The 19,925-nt window shown below is 40.9% G+C and overlaps 1 long non-coding RNA gene across 2 annotated transcripts in view; it reads left to right on the forward strand.

Annotated features, from left to right (window-relative positions):
* LOC110256555 overlaps nt 1-19,925 on the forward strand; it is a 173,317-nt gene that overhangs the window by 138,992 nt on the left and 14,400 nt on the right. The window contains exons 1-2 of one of the 2 annotated variants that reach the window (XR_002338185.1): nt 2,805-2,961; nt 16,039-16,296. This is a non-coding gene — a long non-coding RNA (uncharacterized LOC110256555). Of the gene's footprint in view, nt 1-2,804; nt 2,962-16,038; nt 16,297-19,925 lie in introns of those variants that run through there. The other variant, XR_002338186.1, reaches the window with a different exon arrangement.

Genomic DNA, 19,925 nt, shown 5'->3' on the forward strand with positions numbered 1-19,925 from the left:
CCTCCACCTACAAAGATTCCTCCCACAATATGTTGTTGTTCAACCGAGTCCTTCATTGATCAAACAAGCTAATGCCTGGGATTCCTACATGGCTTTTTTGCTTAAGTTGTGTAGTCTGTTACACATTGAGAAACAGTAACAGACAAGTTACTACTACATGCTCTGATCTGATGGGGCCAGGGGCCAGAGACTCTCTGAGGGGTTATTGTCCCTGTCTACACTCTAAAGAAACCTTGAAGAGCTGGAGAATTTATGCCACTGTCTCTGCCCCTGCAAGGTGGTCCTTATCCATGAACCAGGAATTTGAAAACCTAAGGATAAGATAACACTGACACAAAATTGAGATTCCTTCAGCAGGATCACACTAGAGATACCCTCTACAGAATTCGGCTTGAAATATTACCCTTACTGGATTTCTTCCTATTTCTATGATCTATTCCTGCAAAACAAACTACCCCAAATTCAGTTATCAATTGTGTAAAAAACTACCCCGAATTTCAGTTACCTATGGCTGCACAACGAACTATCCCAAAAGCAGGTGGAAAAGCTGGGGGGGACCCAAAAAAACAAAACAAAACAAAAAACCACTTGAACAAATCACCTCTTAGCTTGGGGACAAAATCTTATCACTGCCATCAAAGAACATAGGTTTCAAATGTGGTTTCTAAATCCGTTTGCTCTATTTTCAAACCCAGGAGTGGAGCAGCTTCTTGTACGTGTCTTGGCTGAGTAAGAGTCACAAATATACATTCTCCTAGTTTAGAAAAACAAATTTCAATTACCATGGACCCTCTGCCTTATGGAATATAGTATAGAGAATGTGATTCCTAAATCCCACTAGGGTTTTATAGACATCATAATACCTAGCTTCATGAAGGACAAAAAAAAAAAATCTTGGTTATATTAGTGCCTGAGTTGGGGGAAAAAAAGTCTCTGAATATCAATTTATTAAGCTTCTAGGATGAAATCTGCCTATTAAAATTCTATAGCCTAGAAGGATATTTCAGAGCATAAAGTACCAGCAGATACTTTCTATGGCTAATTCCACAAAAAATAGGACAGTATTTTCTTTTTGCTGAGCCGCTTCCACTTTAAATGACAAAAAGGAGACAGTGTTTTAACTTTGCTATTATATTTTCTTGTTAAACTGTATTCTAATTTTCAATTTAGTTTCTATACAATCATTGGGTTTTATTCTCTAAAACTTTGTTTTCTAATTAGCAAGATAGAGATCAATGTAATACAAAATATGTGCTAACACAGAACTGGATTTTGCTCTCCCATGCATGGATGCCAAGTGTGGAGAAGATAACCAGCTCCAAGTTTGAGGGAAATTTGATTTCATCCAAAAAATAATAGCCTCTTCTTTCATGGAAAGCAACAATCTTGAAATATTGAATTCTAACAACATACTTCCTTTTCCCCTCACGAATTTTAACATATATGAAATGAAGGTATGTCTTATAATTATCATCATTTAATTGGATTTTTTCTTTCCTGGTAATACATTAAATAATGGTGTACCTTAAAACTGATAATGTCTTAGTTTAGATGAAATATGGCAATTCACTTCAAGTCAGCCAGAGAGAATCGAATAGACCTTATATTAAATGCAGGTGTGTGAAATCAAAGAGAAAAACTGAATTTCCTCTCTGAAACAGCCCCTTTTGAACACCTCCAGAAGTAAATAGCTATGCTGCAAAACCTGGAGTGCTATGTGCACCTCTTAGCTATTGCAATTTCAAGCATATTGACCATACTTAGAATGAGCCCTGAAAGAGACACATTCTAACTATGAATGTGCAGCTTTATGGTAATATATATTGCAGTTACCCAGTTGGCATTTGGTTGGGTTCCTATGGCACGCACACTCTCAGTTACACAAAAACTGCCCTTGGGTTTTTAATGCTAATAAGGGCTCCAAGACATGAGTGCAATAATTCCCAAACTTGAGTGAGAATAATCTTCAGTATTTATTAAACATATTAATCCCGGGGCCTCACCCCAGACCTTATGACTGAGGAACTCGAAGGGTGGTGGGTCAGGAAGGCTGGCTGCATGGTGGACTAGCTCTGTGGCTGCTTTGGACACATACTACCCTCAACCTTTGTGCTGGTGGTGTGAGAACTTGCAGCCCCATGCATGTGCACTAGTGGTGCCAGAGAGGCAGGGCCCCCAAGCATGCACAGTGGCATATTAGCGGAGAGACTTCCTGTGCCCAGCGTCTGCCTAGAGCTACCTGGGTGAGTGTTCACACTGATCACTGAGCATTATCTCAAGCCCGTATCTCTTCACACTAGCTCCACTTTCTCCATGATCGCTTTTCTGCCCCCCACGTGACCACCCAGATCCAGGGCAAATTTGACAATGTTCTGAAAATTCTTCCTCAGTGAAAAAGAACGAAAGCCTAAAATTATTTACTTAAAACAGTGAAGGGACAAGGTCATTTGGGCTCATTATTAACTTGATGTATGACTGAATAATTTTCATTTCAATGGCATGCAGAAGCTGCCTTTTCCTGAAGAGGTGGGATTCTAACCTAGCTCACACCCACTGCAGCCCTCTCCATTTAACACACATTACAGACAGTGGGCATGGGGGGCTGGACCATGGCCCCCAAATAGTTCTAATTCCTGGAACCTATGAATATGTTCCCTAGAAAGATAAAAGCAACTTTGCAGGTGTGGTTAAGCCAAGGGTCTTGAAGAGGGGCCAGTAGCCTAGATCACCCAGGTGAACTCAATGTAATCTGAGGTGCCTTATGAGAGGAATGTGGGCGGCTCAGAGTCAGAGATGGAAGCAGAGAACAGAGAGTGCTGGGTCGCTGGCTTTGAAGCTGGAGGAAGGAACACAGGCAGCCGCTAGATGTTAAAAAGGCAAGGAAATGTGTTCTCCCAAAAGCCTCTGGAAGGAATACAAGTCTTGATACCTGATAACATTGATACCATCCACGACTGTAAGGTAATGCATATGTATTGTTTAAACCGCTGTGGTTGTGATAATTTGTCATAACAGCAATAAGTAATTAATACAGTGGGGTTTTAAATTATCCTTCTCACTGTAGACCTTAAAATTCTCTGAACAAATAGTGGCCCACGGAAAGCCCAAGGGAACAGGCTTTGCATGGAGCTTGGGAACCAGGACACTGATTGTCCCTGTTTCTCAGAAACAGATGGGATTGATCAACTGTGACTTTGATTCTTAAATAACAAATGCCAAGGTCTCTGGGCCCAAGCTGGAGGATCAGCTGGAAATAAAAGCACCCACAGGGCTGCAATTTTCCTCTTAGAGCACATTTGTGTTTGAAAGCCTGCTTGCCTGTTTCTGGAGAAGGTTTAAGTTTCTGCTAGAGTTTAGATGAAAGGTTATCCACCAGTGTAGCAAAAAAGATAAAAGAAGGTGTGCCTCTTAATCTCTGCCCTACAGGAGGAAAAGGGTCTAAACATTCCCAGGCCTGGAAGATTCCCAAGGGCCCTTAAAGGGGTACTTTTTAGACTACAGGCAATGCCATTTGCTGTCCTTCATTGTCCTATATTCCTTGCCCCCTTCCTCTCTCCCCTATTCCTCCATCCCAGTAAGGGGTCTTATGCCCATTCTGAAGCTTAGGGCACCTTTGGATGACTTTGACCATCAGGAAGAGGATGGAGACTTGGGGTGAGGTGCAGATGGTGTCTGTGGTCTCAGCCGTATGATCTGTGCCTCTAGCTGCTTCTCCACTGCCAGGGCCCAGAGCCTGCGAACTACATTCCCAGACTGGCTTTCCACCTGGCTCCCTGTCAGGGGAGGCACTGGCAGACGTTCGGAAGAAGCCCTTTTTCTGTAGACTTGGTTGTGCTTCTGCAGAGGCAGGCAGCCAACTCTACCCTGACAATCGCTTGCTGGGCACTCTGAGCAACAGTTTTTTTTCTCTTACATCTTTCTGATCTGGAGGTGGCAGCCACTCCCTACAGTGACTGACCTTTGGGAAATTGTGCGCTCCCTCCTCTCCCCAGCTCTTCTAACTCCTCACAACCAACTCCCTATTTCCAAATCAGTTTGTGTCCCTGACTAGTTGAGTATAACCTGAATCATTTTCCTGCACATGGGACAGAGTAAGTGAAACCCTTTATCTGCCTCCAATATCATGGGTTTTAGATTCCATTGTATCCAGATCAAAAGAATCCAAGTAGGAACTTGCCCAGAAAAAGGAGGTGGCTTGAATTTGGTGATGCACGTGGAACAAACCAGTTGGAAGCTGGGGCGGGGGGGGGGGGGGGGGGGTTGTGTTGTTGTTGCTTTTTTTTTTCCTTAGATACTCTTGGTCTTTGGTTAGTTTATCCAGACAAACTCCCTGAGGTGAGGGTCACGTGTTAGTGACTTACAGTGGGTGGAATAGACAAAGCCAGACCTCCGAGGGCTACTCCAGCCTGGCCCCCAGGGGAGCTCTGGAGTGTGAGCAGCCTCAGCTTTCCTGATGATTGCACCCATCAGTCATTCCCAAGGGCTGCCCTCAGAAGTCATAACTCTCATGCCACTTTGACTCTAGTACCTAATGACATGCCTCTGAAGAGAACAGTCGCAGGTGTGATCCTTCAAATCCAAAATAGACTGAAGCTGACAGAGGCACACAGAAGAAATATAGGATCTGGGTGATCGGGCCCAAGCATTGACAGGGCCGTCTGATTATTACTTTTACTGTATCTGAGCATGTTAAAACCTTTAGGAAGAGGTGACCAGTGCTTCTGCCTCCCAAATTTTATGCCTATTCCCCTTTGGCCAACTCTAACCCAGAATCGTAGAGGAACAGGATTCCAGGGAATGTAGTTCCCAGCTAACCATCCAGACATCTAGGCTTAGCTATTTAATAAAGTATCACCAAATCCCAGGTTATGGGTATGCCTCCAGTTACTAGAATAGCCACAGGAAACTGTTTGGTGGAAGGCCCAGCTGTTGACACAGAACCCTGTGTGGCCCCCACGTGCTCCATCAAGTGAGAAGGAAGCGGTGTTCTCCAGGTGGGCAACGGGGAGATAAAGTTCCAGGCAGCAGCCTGGCCTGGAAGGGTGCCAAGCCAACTGCACACTTGTCCATGTGGTCCCAGTTCTGGCCCCTCCCACCTTAGCACTCACCTCCAACATCCTTGAGACTTTCAGGTCAATCCTCGGTGCTTATTTGGAAAATTAAAGATACTGCTTGATGATAACTTTTATCCCCTTTGCATATAAATTTAAAAGCAATGTGGTGTTGCAGCTAAGAGCAAGGTCTTAAAGCCAGATTTCCAGATTTAAGTACTAGGTCTACCACTTACAGCTGTGTGACCTGGCCTCTCTATGTCAGTTTCCTCGTTTGTCAAATAGGAATAGTGTTACTACCTATCTTCAATGGGTGTTGCAGGGATAAAAGGAGTTAATATGTGTCAGAGTTTATGTGAATAACATTCATTACATTTCAATGATTATAAGTCACTTTATTTAATGATTCTATATCTTATTTTCTTTATATTCTACTAAAGCATTACCCAATAGAGTCTGGCAATATTTTGGAACAAATTAGCATCATCATGTAAAAGTACACAACAATACTTTCAAAACTTCTTTATTGCTACTTGTTCTTATTTCAGAATGGCCTTCCCCAAATTTGTGAGGTTTTATCATACCTGAAATTTTACTCACACAAGACAATGTTTAGGAAAATTTTCTAATAAAAGTGTAGATTTACAGAAAGGTTATAGTCCAAGTAGGAGGCACATGAAGTCATCTTATTTTCATCAATAGCTGGCAAGTTTCACGAATAACTATTTGCCAAAGTAACAGGAACATAAGGCTGTAGAAAGGTTTGCAAGTGTTTTGGGTTTCATTTGAAGATCTCAACAAGAGTAGAAATGTGTCTTCCAGAGACATAACCCTGAGCTCCCCCTGCTCAGTCTCAAATAAATAACTGGCTATTCTAGTGATCCAATATGATGAGTCATTGTGGTTAGAATTTTCCCTCCAAACACTGGGACTGCATGTTTGGTACAACCTCCTTGGAGAACATTTTGGAGATGTCTGTTAACACTTGAAATACCTATACCCAGTGATAGGTTGTTGTATATAAAGAATTCCAATGGTCTTTGTCCTGGATTCCTGGGACAGAGCCTCTAAACTCTTGGGATTTCCTGAATGTTGGGAGTGCCTTGGTAATTCATGGTGCAATCCTGGGATCACACCTGGGTTGATGTTAATGAGGTGACTGTGGTGGACTCCTAGGAAGTTTCAGGATGGGGGCTGGCCATGCCAGAAAGATCTGTCCTGTGATTAGAGGGTTGGGGCTTTAAGCCACTTGCTATTAGCCCAACCTTCCTCCCTTCCCAACTAGAGACTGAGTTCAATCACAGGACCAATAATTTTAATTTATTTTCTCAGGATGGCTTTGGCTATTTACAAGATTTGCAATGTTGTATTGATTTCTGTTGTATAGTAAAGTGATCCAGTTTTGCACATATGTATATACATTCTTTTTTTAATGTTTTCCATTATGGTTACAGAGGATATTAAATATAACTCCCTGTACAGTATGACCTTGTTGTTTATCCATCCTGTATATAATAGTTTGCATCTGCTAATCTTGAACTCCCAGTCCTTCTCTCTCTCACTTCCCTCCCCTTTGGCAACCACAAGTCTGTTCTCTATGTCTGTGAGTCTGTTTCTGTTTTGTGGATAGGTCCAATTGTGTCATATTTCAGATTCCACATTCAAGTGATACCATATGATATTTGCCTTTCTCTTTCTGGCTCACTTAGTATGAATCTCTAGGTTCATCCATGTTGCTATAAATGGCATTATTTCATTCCTTTTTATGGATAAGTAATATTCCATTGTATATCTGTAACACATCTGCTTTATCTATTTATCCATCAATGGACATTTAGGTGGTTTCCATGTCTTGGCTATTGTGAACAGTGCTGCAGTGAACATAGGGGTGCATGTATTTTTTCAGATTATAGTTGTGTCCAGATATATACCCAGAAGTATGATTGCTGGGTCATATGGCAACTCTATTCTTAGTTTTTTGAGGAAACTCCATACTGTTTACCATAGTGGCTACACTGATTTATATTCCCACCAACAGTGTATTCTTGACCTCTTTGTTGAAGATTAATTGTAGGTGCAAGGGTTTAATAGTTTTAAAGATGTTAAGTGAATAAAGGAAAATACAGAGCAGTCTGCTACCATTTGGTATGATGTGAAAGGGGATGTATATTAACCTTACACACCCGTAGACTTTCTTGGGAAAGAATACACAAAAATCTATCATAAGAGGTAGGTTCTAGGAAGGAGGAGGAGGATTAGGAGATTTGAGTGAGAGAGACACTATTTATGAGTACATTTTTGTACTCTTTGCTTTTATTAAGTAGGCCTCATGAAAAAACAACAGAGAATGTTAGAAGGTAGGATAATTAGAATGAATGACTGAAACCTTTGAACAAAATGACCTAGCTCCTTCATCAGAGTTAATGTACTTCTCACCACTCTGCATACAGCTCTGTTCTAAAGGTGACAAGAAGAAGCTGTCTTTTCTCCATTGCATATTCTTGCTTCCTTTGTCATAGATTAGTTGACTGTAGGTGCTTGGGTTTATTTCTGGACTTTCTATCCTATTCCACTGATCTATATTTCTGTCTTTGTTCCAGTACCATATGGTTTTGATGACTGTAGCTTTGTAGTATAGCCTAAAGTCAGGGAGCCTGATTCCTCCAGCTAAATTTTTCTCTCTCAGGATGGCTTTGGCTATTCTGGGTCTTTTGTGCTTCCAAACAAACTTTAGAATATTTTGTTCTAGTTCTGTGAAAAAATGTCCTTGATAATTTGATAGGGAATGCATTGAATCTGTAGATTGCCTTGGGTAGTATAGTCATTTTGATAATACTGATTATTCCAATCTAAGAGCATGGTATGTCTTTCCATCTGTTTGTGTCATCTTTGATTTCATTCATCAGCAGCTTGTAGTTTTCAGAATACAGGTATTTTATCTCTTTAGGTGGGTTTACTCCTAAATATTTTATTCTTTTGGATGCAACGGTAAATGAAATGGGATTGTTTCCCTAATTTCTCTTCTGATCTTTCATTGTTAGTATATAAAAATGCAGTTGAGGAGTTCCCGTCATGGCTCAGTGATTAACCAATCCGACTAGGAACCGTGAGGTTGCGGGTTCGATCCCTGACCTTGCTCAGTGGGTTAAGGATCTGGTGTTGCCGTGAGCTGTGGTGTAGGTTGGAGACAAGGCTCCGATTCAACCCCTAGCCTGGGAACCTCCATATGCCACGGGAGCGGCCCTAAAAAGACAAAAAAAAAAAAAAGCATTAAAAAAAAATGCAGGAGTTCCCGTCGTGGCGCAGTGGTTAACGAATCCGACTAGGAACCATGAGGTTGCGGGTTCGGTCCCTGCCCTTGCTCAGTGGGTTAACGATCCGGCGTTGCCGTGAGCTGTGGTGTAGGTTGCAGACGCGGCTCGGATCGGATCCTGCGTTGCTGTGGCTCTGGCGTAGGCCGGTGGCTACAGCTCCGATTCAACCCCTAGCCTGGGAACCTCCATATGCCGCGGGAGCGGCCCAAGAAATAGCAACAACAACAACAAAAAAAGACAAAAGACAAAAAAAAAAAAATTGCAGTTGAATTCTGTGTATTGCTTTTGTATCCTGTGACTTTGCCAATTTCATTGAGCTCTAACAGTTTTCTGGTAGCATCTTTAGGATTTTCTAGGTATAGTATCATGTCATCTGCAGACAGTGATAGTTTTACTTCTTCCTTTCCAATTTGGATTCCTTTTATCTCTTTTACTTCTCTGATTGCTGTGGCAGGACTTCTAAAACTATATTGAATAGTAGTGGTGAGAGCAACATCCTCATCTTGTTCCTGATCCCAGTGGGAATTCTTTCAGCTTTTCGCCATTGAGAATAATGTTAGCTGTGGGTTTGTCATATATGGCCTTTATTATGTTGAGGTAGGTTCCCTCTATGCCCACTTTCTGAAGGGTTTTTATCAGAAATTGGTTTTGGGGAGTTCCCGTCATAGCACAATGAAAAGGAATCCAACTAGGAACCATGAGGTTGCGGGTTTGATCCCTGGCCTTGCGCAGTGGGTTAAGGATCTGGCATTACTGTGAGCAGTGGTGTAGGTCGCAGATGTGGCTTAGATCCCGAGTTGCTGTGGCTGTGGTGTAGCTGGTGGCTACAGCTCCAATTCAACTTCTAGTCTGGAAGCTTCTATAACTTTAACTCCTTCTAGCATAGGCCAGCAGCAACAGTTCCAATTAGACCCCTACCCTGGGAACCTCCATATGCCACAGGTGCAGCCCTAAAAAGACAAAAAAAAAAAAAAAAAAAAAAGAAAAGAAATTGGTGTTGGATTTCATCAAAGGCTTTTTCTGCATCTATTGAGAGGATCTCATGGTTTTTATTGTTCAGTTTGTTAATGTCATGTATCACACCGAGTGATTTCAAAGAATCACTTGCATCCTTGGGATAAATTGAAGAAGTATTTAGTATTGAAGAAGTATTAAGTATGAAGAATCCTTGCATCCTTGGGATAAATCCCAATTGATCATAATATACAATCTTTTTAATGTATTGTTGGATTCTGTTTGCTAGTGTTTTGTTGAGAATTTTTGCATCGATGTTCATCAGTGAAATTGGCCTGTAGTTTTCTTTTTTATGGTATCTTTATACGGTTTTGGTATCAGGGTGATGGTGGCCTCGTAAAATGGTTTGGGAGTGTTGCTTCCTCTGCAGTTTTTTGGAATAGTTTCAGAAGGATAGGTGTTAGCTCTTCTCTGAATGTTTGATAGAATTCGCCTGTGAAGCTCTCTGGTTCTGGACTTTTGTTTGTTGGAAGTTTTTTAATCACAGTTTCAATTTCAGTATTCATGATTGATCTGTTCATCTTTTCTATCAAATGTTGGTTTAGTTATGGAAGATTGCACTTTTCTAAGAATTTGTCCATTTCTTCTAGGTTTTCTGTTTTATTGGCATATAGTTGCATGTAGTAGTCTTTTATGATCCTTTGTATTTCTGTGGATGTCTGTTGTTACTTCCTTTTTCATTTCTCATTTTATTGATTTGAGTCCTCTCTCTTTTTTTCTTGATAAGTCTTGCCAAGGGTTTATCAATTTTGTTGATCTTTTCAAAGAGCCAGCTTTTCATTCCATTGATTTTTTTCTATGGTTTTCTTTGTTTCTATTTCATTGATTTCTGCTCTCATCTTTATGATTTCTTTCTTTCTACTAACTTTAGGTCTTGACTGTTCTTCTCTCTCAAGCTGCTTTATATGTAAAGTTAGCTTGTTTATTTGAGCTTTTTCTTGTTTCCTGAGGTAGGCTTATATTCCTATAAACTTGCCTCTTAGGACTGCTTTTGCTGAATCCCATATGTTTTGGAGTGTTGTATCTTTGTTGTCATTTGCTTCTAGGTATTTTTTAATTTCCTCTTTGATTTCTTCAGTGATCCCTTGGTTGTTTAGTAGCATGTTGTTTAGTCTCCACGTGTTTTGTGTTTTTTTGTAGTTTTCTCCTTGTTGATTTCCAGTTGTATAGCATCGTGGTCAGAAAAGATGCTTGATATGATTTCAATTTTCTTAAAGTTATCAAGGCTTGATTTGTGGCCCAGAATGTGATCAATCCTAGAAAATGTTCCATGTGCACTTGAGAATAATATGTATTCTGTTGCTTTGGGGTGGAATGTCCTATATCTATTAAGTCCATCTGGTCTAATGCTTCATTCGGGGCTTGTGTTTCCTTATTGATTTTCTGTCTGGATGATCTGTCCATTGCTGTAAGTGGGATGTTAAAGTCCCCTGCTATTATTGCATTACTGTCAATTTCTTCTTTTAAGCTTGTTAGCAGTTGTCATATATTGAGGTGATCCTATGTTGAGTTTGTATATATTTACAATTGTTATATCTTCTTGGATTGATCCTTTGTTCTTTATGTAATGTCCTTCTTTGTCTCTTATAATATTCTTTATTTCAAGGTCTATTTTGTCTGGTATGAGTATTGCTACTCCAGCTTTATTTTGATTCCTGTTTGCATGGAGTATTTTCTTCCATCCTCTCAATTTCAATTTGCATGTGTCTCTATAAGTGAAGTGGGTCTCTTGAAGACAGCATATATATGGATCCTTCAATAAGTGGTGCTTGGAAAACTGGACAGCCACATGTAAAAGAATGAAATTAGAACACTTCCTAATACCACACACAAAAATAAACTCAAAAGTGGATTAAAAACCTAAATATAAGACCAGATACTATAAAACTCTAAGAGGAAAACATAGGCTGAACACTCTCTGACATAAACCACAGCCATATCTTCTCAGCTCCACCTCCTAGAGTAATGACGATAAAAACGAAAATAAACAAATGGGACTTAATTACACTTAAAAGTTTCTGCATAGCAAAGGAAACCCTAAACAGAATGGGAGAAAATATTTGCAAATGAAGCAACTGACAAGGGATTAATCTCCAACATTTATAAACACCTTGTGCAGCTCAATTAAAAAAAAAAACCATCAAAATGGGCAGAAGATCTAAACAGACAATTCTCCAAGGAAGACATATAGCTGGCCAAAAAACACATGAAAAGATGTTCAACATCACTAATTATTAGAGAAATGCAAATCAAAACCACTCTGAGTATCACCTTACACCAGCCAGAATGGTCATCATCAAAAAGTTTATAAACAATCAATGCTGGAGAGGATGTGGAGAAAAGGGAACCCTATTAAGCTGTTGGTGAGAATGGAAATTGGTGCAACCACTGTGGAAAACAGTATGGAGATGCCGCAGAAAACTAAAAATAGAATTACCATTTGATCCAACAATCCCACTCCTGGCATTTATCCAGAGAAAACTCTGACTCAAAAAGATACATTTTCTCCAAATTTCATTGCAGCACTCTGTACAATAGCCAAGACATGGAAACAACCTAAATGTCCATCGACAGAGGAGTGGATCAAGGTGATGTGGTACATATACACAATGGAATATTACTCAGCCATTAAAAGGAAAGAAATAATGGCATTTTTAGCAACGTGGATGTACCTAGAAATTATCATGCTAAGTGAAGTCAGTCAGACAGCAAAACACCAACATCACATGCTATCACTTACTTGTGGAATCTAAAAAAAAACAAAACAATGAACTTCTTTGCAGAACAGATACTGACTCACAGACTTTGAAAAACTTATGTTTTTCAAATGAGACAGGTTGTAAGGGTGGGGGGATGCACTGGGGATTTGGGATGGAAATGCTATAAAATTGGGTTGTGATGATCATTGTACAACTATAAATGTAATAATTCATTGAGTAATAAAAATAATAAAGAGGACAAGAGTTCCAAGAGGTGCTTTCTCTAAAAATGAGGTCAAGCACGGAAATGCCTGTAGGAGCTAAGTAGACAGACACTATGACCACATGAAGCTGTCCCAGTGGGGGTCAGGTTGAAGGGCTCCTGCCAAACTAACGGGAAGCCATGACTGCAGCAGGCTTTGGCCTGCAGAAATGTGGGCCCAGGGTTGCCAGCTGTTTTTATTTTTTTCAAGAGAATTGAGAAATCCAAAAAATTCTCTTCACATGTTTGAAGTAAACCACAAATGCAAATCTTTTAACAACATAATACAAGCCAAAGAAAACTCATTATACCTTTGCAATTTTAAAGGGAACAGCTGTGTTTCCACCAAGGAAATACAGGAATTTTCTTAGAGTTATCTTAAATGAATAGCAAGGAAGTTCCCATCATGGCTCAGGAGTAACGAACCAGACTAGTATTCGAGAGGACACGGATTCAATCCCTGGCCTCGCTCAGTGGGTTCAGAATCCAGCGTTGCCATGAGCTGTGGTGTAGGTCACAGACGTGGCTCAGATCCCACGTTGCTGTGGCTGTAGCTGTGACCAACAGCTGCAGCTCCAATTCGACCCCTAGCCTGAGAACTTCCATATGCCATGGGTGCGGCCCTAAAAAGACCAAAAATAAAATGAAATAAAGTAAAATGAATAGCGAGTATTTGAATCTTTGCTTCTGTGGAAAGAGGTTTTATCCTTTTTTTCCTCTGAGTCCATCCTTATATTTAATGACGGTATTTGTAAAGTTAGTGTCTTAGTCCATTTGGGCCACTGTAAAAAATATCATGGGCTGGGTAACTTAAAAACAATAGAAATTTATTTCTCACAGTTGTGCAGTCTGGGAACTCTAAGATCAAGGTGCCAGCACATTCATATTCTCAAGCTTTCTTCCCTGTTCACAGCCAGTGCCTTCTCCCTGTGTCTTCACCTGGTGGAAGGGACTAGGGAGATCTCTGGGGTCTCTTTTTTAAGGGCACTAATCCATTCATGAGAGCTCCACCCTCATGACCTAAGCACCTCCCAAATACCTAACGCTATCGTAGCTAGGGATTAGAATTTCAACATATAAATGTGTAGGAAACATAAACATTCAGACTCTAGCAGTCAAGTCTGGAACTTATTTCTCTTGGCAGTATATATTGACTAACAGATTTTAAAATCTGTGAGAAATTGCCAGGCCCATACAAAAGTGAGGGATGAAAGTTTGCAGAGAAAGACTTAAAGTGGGAGAAAGCAATAAAGGTGGTAGCCAAGCAGACCCAGGAAGGCAGCCAGAGAGGGGAGCCCACATGGGAGCAGTAAAAGGAGAGCGCTGCAGAACTGCCCACCACAGGAGGATGGGAAAGAGGCCAGAGCTGGGGAGTCTAGTCATTGTAAGGTAGTTTTTTCCAGTGGGTTTTCTTGTTTATTGATCTGTCTTTCTGAATCCCCTGTGTTCCACTCTAGTTTCATTGGAATTGCCTGAGTCCATCAATATCTGCATTATAACTAATTTATCCCCACTGACTTCGATTTACCCAGCGCCCTGTCGGCTGAAAGTGTGCTGATTTCCCATTGCTCTCACTTTTTAAAGTCTCAGCTGTAAGCATGGCCATGCTTCCATGGCATCTCAGCCCCACAAGTGTTAAGTAAGCCCAAGTGGAAGGGAGATTAATGGAGGTGTCTGTGTTACTGCAGAGGGAGAGAAAACAGTAGCATTAATAACAATGATGACCATCGTAGCAGCATTTATTATGGGCCAAGGGGCTTTACAGGAGAAGCAACTAGGAATCTCACCCCATCCAGCTCCAAGCCCAGCATCTCTGGGGAATGTGCTTTCCTCTGAGTCAGGTCCACATATAACTGCTCAGAATCCAGCAACGATAAATTTAAATGTTTCCAGTATTTAAATATTTCAACAAACAATGGTAGAAAGAAAATATGGTAACCACAGCAGACTCTGTTTTGAATCAAAGCAAATAAAACCATCCAGAACAACCAGTCCTTAGCACACACTCTATCCAGCCAGAGGAGACTGGCAGGCACTCCTGTCCTTGGCAATGAAGCAAAGTCTTTGGTCAGCCAGTCTGGCTTGCCCCCGGTTTTGCAAACAGAAAGGACTTTTCGTAGCAAGGTTATATCCTGTTTCCTTTTACCAGAGCCATCTTGGACCTAACTTTCACACCACTCTTTCAGGACTTGACTGAAAGCTTCCAGAGTAAGCCAACGCATGCCAACACTGTGACATTTTCTACCTAAGTCAGCTCCGAAGTTGTGTATGATTGTCTCCTATCTGAAGAGCAGGAAGCTAAGACTCAGGGTATGATGCAGAGCATTGGTAGAAATGAGTTTATCCTACTTCAAGATGATTATTCCTTCTTTTTCATCTTTTTTAACTTTTTCATTTCTAACTACAGATGTAAGTACATAAGCATGATGAGAAAGTTGGCATAGACATAAGTGCATTTTGCATTTCTTTCCAGGTTCACTCTTTTATTACTACATGCACACAAAAACATGTAGCATGACATCAGGATTAGTTGGTATGTGTTCTCTACAAAGTGCAGAATTCTCACCCTCAGCAGGAAAAACAACCCTAGGAATTCCAAGTTTCCCGTAGTTGATTGCTTAGACCAGAGCAACCTCAAAATTACCTCAGACAGGCTCATATTTCACTGTGTTAATTTTCAAATAACCTATTACAATGAATAATACAAGCACTTAGATGAATTGATATTTTTAAAATATTTGTTTCATTCAGAAATAGTGCTAAGATGTGAGAAACATAAAATTTATCTAAAGTAAGAACAACACTGGCCACCTAGGGGGTGAGGTGGAGACATAAGGTCAAATATTCATGCACTCATCTGTCATTTAACAAGTAAGTCTGAGCACCTTAAGTGCCAGACCCTGGTTTCAGAATCAAGGGTACAACAGTACATCAAATAGACAAAGCTCTTGCCCTCAGGAGGCTGCCTGCCCCTCTGGTAAGGGGAGACAGACAATAAACAAACTGAGAAAATGTCAGGTTGTGATAAATACTGTGGATAAACATAAAGCAGAAAACAGGGAATGGAAAATGCTGAGGAAGGAGGTTGCTCCTTTATGCAGTATATTCATCTGCTCAGGCTTTCATAGCAAAATACCACATACTGGGTGGCTTAATCAACAGAAATTTATTTTCTTGGTGTTCTGGAGGCTAAAAGTCCAAGGTCAAGGTTACAGCCTATTCAGTTGCAGTGAGAGCTCTCTTCCTGGCTTGCGACGGCCACCTTCTCTCTGTGTCCTCACATGACCTTTCCTTAGTACATACACATAGAGGGAGAGTGACGAGAGTACTCTCTGGCGTCTCTTCTGATAAGGACACTAATCCTATCTGACCAGGGCCCCACTGTGTGACCTCATTTAACCTAATTACTTCCTTACTCCAAATACAGCCACACTGGAGGGTTAGAACTTCAATATATGAATTTGAGGGGGCACATACATTTAATCCATAATGTATAGGATATTCAGAGAAGGTGTCTCTGATAGGATGTGGCAGGTGGCTTTCAAGATGGCCCTTGGTGAGCCTCTTCTCCCAATATTCACACCCCTGTGTAGTTTTTAGGGCTGGTCTGGGTACAATAAAGTACAGTAGAGATTAAGGTGTTTTAGTTTTGAGTCTGGGTCACACAAGGCATCAAAGCTTCTACTTTGCTTTTTTAGATGACTCAGCCTGGGGCAAGCCAGCTACTGTGTCAAGAGCTTTCAAGGAGCCTTGGGAAAGACTCATGAGGAGAAGATCTCAGGCCCCCACCCCCAACAGCTCTGTATCAGACGTGTGAATAAACCATCATGGAAGTGGAACCTCCAGCCTTCGTAAAGCCTTCAGTTTCATGTGAAAAGTTGCCCGGTTTCATGTTGAAATCTTTAGCCAGAACCACTCAGCTAAACTGGTCCCAAATTTCTGACCCTACAGAAAAGGTGAGATAATAAATGTTTGGTTTTGTTTTATTTACTTTATTTATTGTATTTATTTATTTTTTAGGACTGTACACATGGCATATGGAGGTTCCCAAGCTAGGGGTTGAATTGGAGCTGCAGCTGCAGGCCTACACCACAGCCACAGCAACACTTGATCCAAGCCATGTCTGCAACCTACACCACAGCTCATGGCAACACCAGATCCTTAACCCATTGAGCAAGGCCAGGGATCGAACCTGCATTCTCATGGATGCTAGTGAGATTCATTTCTGCTAAGCCACAGTGGGAATGCCCTGTTGTTCCTTTAAACTACTGAGTTGTTCTTTTTTAACTGAAGTATAGTTGACTTACAGTGTTGTATTAGTTTCAGGTGTACAAAGTGATTCAATTATTTATGTTCTTTCCTATCCTTTTCCATTATGATTTATTACAAGATATTGAGTATAGCTCCCTGTGCTCTACAGTAGGTGCTTGTTGTTTTATTTCCTGTATAGCAACATGTATATATTAATCCCAAACTCCTAATTTATCCCCCCATTGGTAATCATTGCCTGTTATCTATATCTGTGAGTCTGTTTCTATTTCATAGATAAGTTCATTCATGTGATATTTTAGTTTCCACATATCAGTGATATCATATAGTATTTGTCTTTTTCTGACTTTTACTTTACTTAGTATATTATCCATGTCACTGCAAATGGCATCGTTTCATTCTTTTTATGGCTGAGTAATATTCCATTGTATATATGTACTACATCTTCTTTATCCATCTGTCAACGGAAATTCAGGTTGCCTCCATGACTTGGCTACTGTAATTAGTGCTGCAGTGAACAAAGGGGTACAAGTATCTGTGAATTATGCCCAGGTATATGCCCAGGAATGGAATTGCTGGATCATATGGTAATTCTATTCTTACTTTTTTGAGGAGCCTCCATACTATTCTCCATAGTGCTTGTGCAAATTTACATTACAACAATGTAAGAGGATTCCCTTTGCTCTATATCCTCTTCAACATTATTATTTGTAAACTTTTTAATCATGGCCATTCTGACTGATATGAGGTGGTACCCCATTGTAATTTTGATCTGCATTTCTCTACTAATTAGCAATGTAGACCTTTTTTTCATGTGCCTTTTGGCAATCTGTCTGTCTTCTTTGGAGAATTGTCTATTTAGGTCTTCTGCTCATTTTTCGATTAGGTTATTTGTGTTTTTGTTGTTAGTTGTATGAGTTGTTTGTACACTTTGGAAATAAAGCCCTTGTCATTTGCATAGTTTGCAAATATTTTCTCCTATTTAGTAGGTTGTCTTTTCATTTTGTTTATGGTTTCCTTTGCTGTGCAGAAACATGTAAGTTTAGGTCTCATCTGTTTATTTTTGCGCTTATTTCTATTGCCTGGGGAGACTGCCTAAGAAAACATTGTATATACCACACCTTTATTCATTTGTCTATCAATGTACATTTAGTTTGCTTCCATGTAATTAGTTATGCAGCAGGTGCAAAGTAATCCATGCAGTGACCCACCCAAAGAAAGGAAGCAAGGTGAAGCCTTTCAGGTAGAAGGAAAAGCAAGTGTCAGAGCCAGGAAATCAGAGCATGTGTGTTATGTTCAAGGAACAGCACGGAGGACAGTGTGGCAGGAACAGAGTGAATAAGGGAAGAGGAGTTGGAGGCAGGTCAGAGAGGAATTCCAGGGTCAAATCTCGTTGAGTCTAGGTGTCTCCACCCTGCCAGGGTATCGTACAGAGAGACATCCATTTAGGCAAGCATCTCTCTTTTTTTTTTTTTTTTTCGTTTTTAGGGCTGCACCTGTGGCATATGGAAGTTCCCAGGCCAGGGGCAAAATCAGAGCTGTGGCTGCCGGCCTACACCACAGCCACAGCAACACAGGATCCAAGCCACGTCTGTGACCTACACCACAGCTCATGGCCATGCTGGATACTTAACCCACTGAGCAAGGGAATGAACCCACATCTTCATGGTACTAATCAGTTTTGTTAACCACCGAGCCACAAAGAGAACTCCCAATCTTAGTTCTTTAGATGGAATGTTCTGATAAGCTTTGACTCTCAGGTCATCAGATGATACCAGCCACTTTGATGATCCTAACAACCATCATTCTTTTATTTTTAAATTCATCTTTCCAGTCTAGGTGTCTCCCCTGAACGTCAGCATCTCGTTCCCCACCTTATACTTTCTCACTTCTGAAAATAAAAATCCACCTTTCAGGGACTCAAGTCAGTAACCTTCGAGACATCTCCTCCTCTCCTCTTCTTTCCTTTATATTAACTCATCCAAAATATGACAAAATCTGCTACACTCCTTTTAAAATATATCCAGAACCCTACACTTCTCAGCACCTCCAGCTCAGTCTCTGTTCTCTAAGCCCCTTTATATCTAGTCTGGGTTATGGTACCAGCCTTCTAACAGTCTTCCGTTACCTTCCATGTCTGCTCTCATCTCAGTAGTCAGAGGGAGTTTTAAACCTATGTATCAGATCATGTCATTAGTCCCAAATACCCCAGTGTCTCCCCATCTTGCTCAATATAAAAACCAAAACCTTCCTAGGATAAGGCCCTTCAAGGTCCTGCCAGGTTATCTTTCCAACCCCATCTCCACTTACTCTCACCCTTACTCACTCAGTTTCAGCAACAGTGGCCTCACTGCTGTTCCAGAAACAAAGCAGGCACACTTCTGCCTCAGGGTCCATGCTCTTCCTGTTCCTCTTATCTAGAATACTCTTCCCTCTGAGACATCCAAGATTTACTCCCTTACCTCCCCCAGGAAGGCACTCAGATATTTTCCCAGCAAAATCTTCCCTGGCCTCCCTATTAAAAATTGCAACCCCCTTTTCAAAATCCCTTACCTCTTCATTTCTTTGTTTTTGGAGAGAGCTCTCATCACCACCTGACATATTGTATGTCTTAATTATTATTTAGTCATCTTATTGATTTATTTTTGCCAGGCTCTTTCTACTAGAATAAAATCTCCTTGATGGTAAAAATCTCTGTCCGTTTTGCTCATTGCTGAATCTCTAGGTCCTAGAACAGTGCTTGGCACGTAGTAAGCCCCTAGTAAACACTTGGTGAATGAATGAATGAATAAGCCCCTTAGCCTGGCTATAAGAGCCTCTGGGAAATAACCAAATGATGAAACACAGTGGCAAATCTCCCAGACTCAGGATAATGAGAAGTTGAGATGCTCTGAAATTGAAGGAAAAAAAATAAAGGCAGGGGATGGAGAGAAGGGCCCAGTATGGATGGGGAGTACCTAAGAGGAGCCAGAAAGAAAGTTCTTCCCTCAGGAAAGGGCTCAAAAGGGGGGGGATTCAGAAATATTTAAGGGGACTTTTAAGCTACTTTGTTGTGTGATAAGCAGTGTAAAACCCCCTCCTCCACTTCCCTACAAAAGGTTCCCACCAATTATCTGCTCGGTAGTGTTGCTGCAGGAGGGTATTCTGGTGGGGAAATGGACGAGAATGGACTTGTGCATCCAAGTTGGCTGAAAGTCAACATGTTAGATGCAGAAATCAAAGGCCAAGAGCACAGATGATATCTGAATTGCACCTGCATCTTTTAACCTCACTGTGTATTTCCTTGGCTGGCTTCTGTTGAATAGAATGGTGATTT

Source organism: Sus scrofa, chromosome 13 (assembly GCF_000003025.6).
Source record: "Sus scrofa isolate TJ Tabasco breed Duroc chromosome 13, Sscrofa11.1, whole genome shotgun sequence".
Lineage (NCBI taxonomy): Eukaryota > Metazoa > Chordata > Mammalia > Artiodactyla > Suidae > Sus > Sus scrofa.